This window comes from Anneissia japonica, unplaced genomic scaffold (genome assembly GCF_011630105.1).
Source record: "Anneissia japonica isolate Jap-2015-1 unplaced genomic scaffold, ASM1163010v1 scaffold287719_len1884721_cov185, whole genome shotgun sequence".
NCBI classification, from domain to species: Eukaryota; Metazoa; Echinodermata; class Crinoidea; order Comatulida; family Comatulidae; genus Anneissia; species Anneissia japonica.
Window position 1 is genome coordinate 1,211,055 of NW_022715822.1, and position 6,113 is coordinate 1,217,167.

The window sequence follows — 6,113 nt, forward strand, 5'->3', positions numbered from 1 at the left end:
TATATAGGTTTGGTTCTTTATAGCCCATAATGCAAAAATTCTCTAACGCGCTTTAGGTAAGAAAAACTATCTTTTAACCCCAACTTCTCCCTTAAAAATATGAAAAAATAGATAAAACTCCCAGAAAGAAGCAACAAGACTAGTAATAAACAAACAATAAAAACGTACCTTTCTATTTATTTATTATTATTATCAAATTATCTATTATTTGTATCAAATTGAAGGTATTGAATTATCTATAATTATATAAAATTGAAGGTAAACTTACCAATCTCCATTTTTTAACATATACCTAAATAATTATTAATATTTAACTGTTTTAAAAATAAAGATAAATTTTCTTTTTGTTGTAGTCATTACAACAATGATGACAAAAAGCAATAAAACTTTTTACTAAAAGTTGACAGTGTTAACTAATTACCTAATGGAATATTTATTTAGTTAACACTGACAACTATTAGTAGTTGTAAGTTGACAGTGTTAACTAATTACCTAATGGAATATTTATTTAGTTAACATTGACAACTATTAGTAGTTGTAAGTTGACAGTGTTAACTAATTACCTAATGGAATATTTATTTAGTTAACACTGACAACTTTTAGTAATTGTAAGTTGACAGTGTTAACTAATTACCTAATGGAATATTTATTTAGTTAACACTGACAACTTTTAGTAGTTGTAAGTTGACAGTGTTAACTAATTACCTAATGGAATATTTATTTAGTTAACACTGACAACTATTAGTAGTTGTAAGTTGACAGTGTTAACTAATTACCTAATGGAATATTTATTTAATTAACACTGACAACTTTTAGTAGTTGTCAGTTGTCAGTGTTAACTAATTCAATGTTCCATATTTTTATTTTTCTCCATTTGTCTCGATTTGCAGCAATCTATTTTAAAAGTTCATGAATCTAATAATTTTTCGTGTTTGGGGTTAATATTAAAGTTTTCTTCAGACTGTGGCAGCTTTCGATTTGTAGTACAAGAAAATTAGCGTACAATTTAGTGAAAGGTTGAAAAAATTGCAACAAAATTTATTTTACTACAGTGCATTTCTATAAGGTCCCTATTTAAACATATTAAAAGTCTAGAAAAATCCAGGTAGGGAAATATGCGGAAATGCGTTTATGCAAAATAGCCGACAAAATAGATAAAAATATGAGAAAAAACGTAATATGTCATATTTATGAATAAATTTGCAACTTCTTAGATCGCCACGAAGGTTTTTAATACTTAGCAACCAATGCATGTATTACTTTATAAAATAATGCTATTACTTTTTAAAATAATGCTAATGTTTTATAAAAGTGGCCGCCATCTTGGATTTAAAATGGCCACCATGTAAAAAATATATTTATCTATATCTCCGCTTCTAAACCAGTTGAAATTATAATTCTAATGTCCAAAATATGTTTTCATGGTCAAATGTCCACTCGTTAAATTAGTATATAGGCCTATATTATAGAGAATTTTGTCTGTCAATCCCAGATATCCAAATTTTAGGAAATTACATTTTATGCATGCACCGACATGAGAACTTTAACCTAATAACTTTGATATTTAGGCCTATATGTTTTATGTTGTTTGTTGAATAGACTTCTTTAATAATAATATTACAGTCTAATATGACCACAACATAAGGAAGTCCACTCTGTAAATGTTTAGCATAATACTGTACAGAGAATTCGATTGTTTATCAATATCATCATGTTTAGATCCAAATCACGTTTTATTCAAGTACCGATGAGGAAAGATTAAACATAATAATTTCGATATGTACATGTTTTATGTTATGTGTGTTGATTGGTGTTAGTTAATAATATTACAGTTTAATAGCTTAATGTTAATACTATTACAGTTTAATAGTTTACAATAATATTAAAGTTTAATGGCCCCGAAACCCGACCTGAGGCCCTTGGCGGCCCCCTAGCCCTAATTATCAGTGCACGCGCTTCGTTCGCAACCTGACCACAATGTACGGTATTATTTATTTAATAAAATAATATTTAATTTGTATACAATAAAATTTTATCACTGAGAGAACAAATAATGATGTCAAAATATTGTATATGCATGGAGGCTTCATGATCAAAAGTTCTTGCCAGGATTTGGTATATTGGCCCCTGGCGCGGCTGGGCTGCTAGGCCGTGAAGTAAAAAGTTTGCGGAACGCTGTTTATGACCTGTGATTCCTAATACCAACAGATTCCGCAGATTCAGAAACGAGGAGGTAATAATTGAAAATGATAGGCTTTAGTATAAAAGATATAGCAATTGTGCTGGAGCAGATAAATCAAATAGCAAAATTCTCAATTTATTTCTCATTACATTCCATCTCACCTCTAGATCACATTAATCACATCCTTAATCGCAATTCAGATTTGCTGCAAAGATGTACTTTTATGTGAATTTAATTAATTGAATAAACCGTTTATATATCTATTTAATAATTGCGAGTGCAGAGGTATTTTTTTCTAGTTCTGACCTACTTACTCTTACCAGTCATATAAAGCAATTTTTAAGGAATACAAAATTATGATTGTATATTATGATCATTTTGAAACAACCTCTTACAAAATTCCTCAATTATAGTCTCAACGAAATAAATACATTGCTAATCTTTACTTTGTATAATTAATACTTCTATTTAATCTGGGGAGTACGCGAATAGCGATATATTCACCAATCGAAAGATTCTGAACGAAAGACCTTAAGTGGTGCCCGACGACAGTTTCGCACTCACGAGAATAAGCGCCCCTCGATATCTAAAAAAAAAAATCAATCATACAGTACAGTACATCACCTTCTGTCCGGTCGGTCTGTCCGTCCATCCATCTGTCGGATGTTTCTCCTAAACAGATGAGAGCTCCCTGGACAGTACCTTTTCAACTTTCTTCTTACATTTTGGCATAGGCTTATGCCTGTCTCTTATACACATCTAGATGTGTATAAGAGACAGACATACATGTTTCTATGGTGGTCATCTTTAATTTGGCTGCAAAATCACCTTCACCTAAAATGGACGTCATAACGACGTCTGATGAAATAGTTAAGATATCATATGGTATTTAACATAAAATGACCTTGAATGACCTTTACTGACCTATATATTATCCTAATGACCATCTATATATTTATATATAGATGGTCATATGTATATTTTCATGACCACAATAACATAGTGTTAAACATCAGAATTCTAATTTGAAGTGATTTTAAAAGATACTATAATTATAAATATAGTTTTTGCACGGCAGCCATTTTGAAATTAAAGATGGCTGCCAAAATTACCCTGAATTAAGTACTGTAGTTTGTAGTAAAAAATGAATTTCAAGAGCTTCAGTACGGTACGATTCAGATGTAAAACATGGCAGTTAGGTAATTATTAAAATGCCATACAATATTTGACCTGCAATGACCTTGAATTTCCTTAAATTAATTACCTTAAATGAAGAATCTGGTCAGATTATTTAGTTAATGACCTTAAGTTATAATTACCTTAAATGAAGAATCTTACCAGGTCAAAAATGGCATGCTAGTATTCCTTGGCCATTTAGACACTATAATTATAATTCCAAGTTAGAAGAGGAAATAATACCGTGGATAATAAGGTTTTATAAGGTGGCCATTTTGAAATCTAAGATGGCTGCCATAATGACCTCCGATAAAATGGTTTCTATCAAAAATTGAATTCTATGACCATAGGGAGCATGTAAAAAGTTGGTGTTTTTGTCCAAAACATCCATATAGCACTATAGCTGCTTGGTGTATTATGCATACACCACTATATACTAAATACTATATACTAAATATGTCGTCGTATTTGTGGCAGCCATCTTGAAATTAATGATACCCACATCAAATAAGTGTATCTGTATGCATCAGAACAACGTTAGGATTTGTAAATTTATTTTAGAGAAAAAAAATATGCTGAAATATGTTGAAAAGATCAAGTTTTTTCCAATTTTTAGTTAAAATTAGCCATTTTGGCGGCCATTGTGAAAATAAACCCCACTTCCCCTATGTAGATTTTTCTAGACTTTTAATATGTTCATACAGGGATCTTCAGAAAATGCACTGTACAAACAGAAATTCTGTTGCAATTTTTTCAACCCTAAGATGTATTTTTCTTTTACTATTTATTGCGCGGCGACATAACGCTAGAACGGATTCATTCATCCGTGGCCGTCCTACGGTCTCTCCACAACGTAGATTTGGATCGAATTGCGTCTTAATTCCAGACGAGAACTCAACGTTCTCGCATGCGCAGATGACTTCTTAGTGACGTCACTACTGTTTACGTCTACGTCGCCGTGCAATCGAAGTATCTGTATTGTGAAAGTAAGTTGACCTTTTGGCGTCCTATTCTACCTGATAATAGTTATAATGTGTTTATAGCAAGCTGTAATGCTGGAAATATGGGCGATAGTGGATCGGATCTCAGATATGTAAAATATTCCATCTCGACTCTGATATACTATGAGGATGTGATTTGAATTTTGTAATAGCGTACAATAACTTTAGGCCATGTATTTTTCAAGAATCTTTCGCTTTTTATCTGTGACACATGTCAACTTTACTAAATATTTTGCTATTGGTTGCCCAATTATCTCTTATCCCTACAGTTATAATTATTTCTATCTATGATTTTTTTTTCAACCAGTCGTCTCAGTATTTTTGAATGCAGTGTGTTATACGATTTCGGTCTTTAATAATGTCCTGAAAGAAAACAATATGTTTTTCCAATTTTCTACATTATCGCCATTATAGGCTTATATATTTGAATTTACGAAATTTTGTCTTCATTAACATCAGACTCTTTTGAAGTTATGTAGTAAACTACAGGAAACATTCTTTAAATTATTGCAATGAAACTCTGTTTGAAGATGTGTTATAGCTCCTGCAAGCGTAAGAGTAAATAGCCTACCTTACCAGATAAAGCTTCTTAACAGGTACCGGTACTTGACTTCCAAAAATTGATAAAACGACGTTATTATTAGTCTGGCTATATTAAGAATCTAGCAGCACAAATATCACTTTCTGAGCAGTTACCTTTTTAAAATACAAGTCTCCCTCCAACTAAAGACCACTTTTGGGACCGGGGTTTTCATGGTCTTCAGCAGCTTTGGTCTCAAATTAGAGTAATAAAAATAAAAGACATTTGATGATTTGGGACCACAGAAAAGTGGTCTTTAATTGGAGGGGTCTTTAATTGGAGGGGTCTTTAATTGGAGGGGTCTTCAATAAGAGAGAGACCTGTAGATTTATATATTGTTTGTTCTCATCACATCAACTATTGTCATGGCTCACTATAAAAAAAAATCCATACTATCGAATTAATTGAGATGAGTAGTGAATAATTATTATTTCAAATCACATTGTAACGAGATATTTCCTGTCACTACGATAAACAATTAAATAGCAATAAAGTAGAACTTCATAATATAACATCTGTAAGAATACGACCCCAGAGGCCTTTCTTCTGATAGTCTGCATTGTGTTACCTGAATCCGCCTGAATTCTTCCCGCGGAAATCAATATTAGACCTACATTATGTAGAATCGAGTTCATTTGATATTTTGTATGCTAACATTACTCGCTCTGGTGACAACATATTAGGGTGTTTTAGGTCATTAAGTAACATTGTGGAAACAGCTTTGTTGAAATAATGAGTTTGGTACTTCGTATGCCTTTAAGAAATTGCAGCGTTGTAAGGAGTCCTTGTATGATCAAGGATCTCCTGAATCCGCATATGTGGTGGTGATGTTGTTCCATCTTGTAATGGTAAGTGTACTTGCTGTTTGATGTAGAAGAGTACAAAATGTGGACACATATACTTGAATATTTTCATCTGGTTTAAGAGGATAATTATTATTGTGACGATATCTCATATTATCATATGACTCAGCAACAACAAAACGTTTTACATTAAGAATGAATGAAGTGATTCAACGTAAACGTAAACATATACAATGCTCAAACAATATATGTATATATATATATAATTATCTATTTACTTATATATATATACATATTTATATAATTTTGATGCATATATAATTTTGATGCATCATATATATATTATGCAACATTATAGGCCTATATGCATC

At 31.5% G+C, this 6,113-nt stretch overlaps 1 protein-coding gene across 1 annotated transcript in view; it reads left to right on the forward strand.

The window, feature by feature from the left end:
- Nucleotides 1-6,113, forward strand: part of LOC117109431 (metabotropic glutamate receptor-like) — a 42,090-nt gene that overhangs the window by 19,706 nt on the left and 16,271 nt on the right. The window lies entirely within an intron of this gene.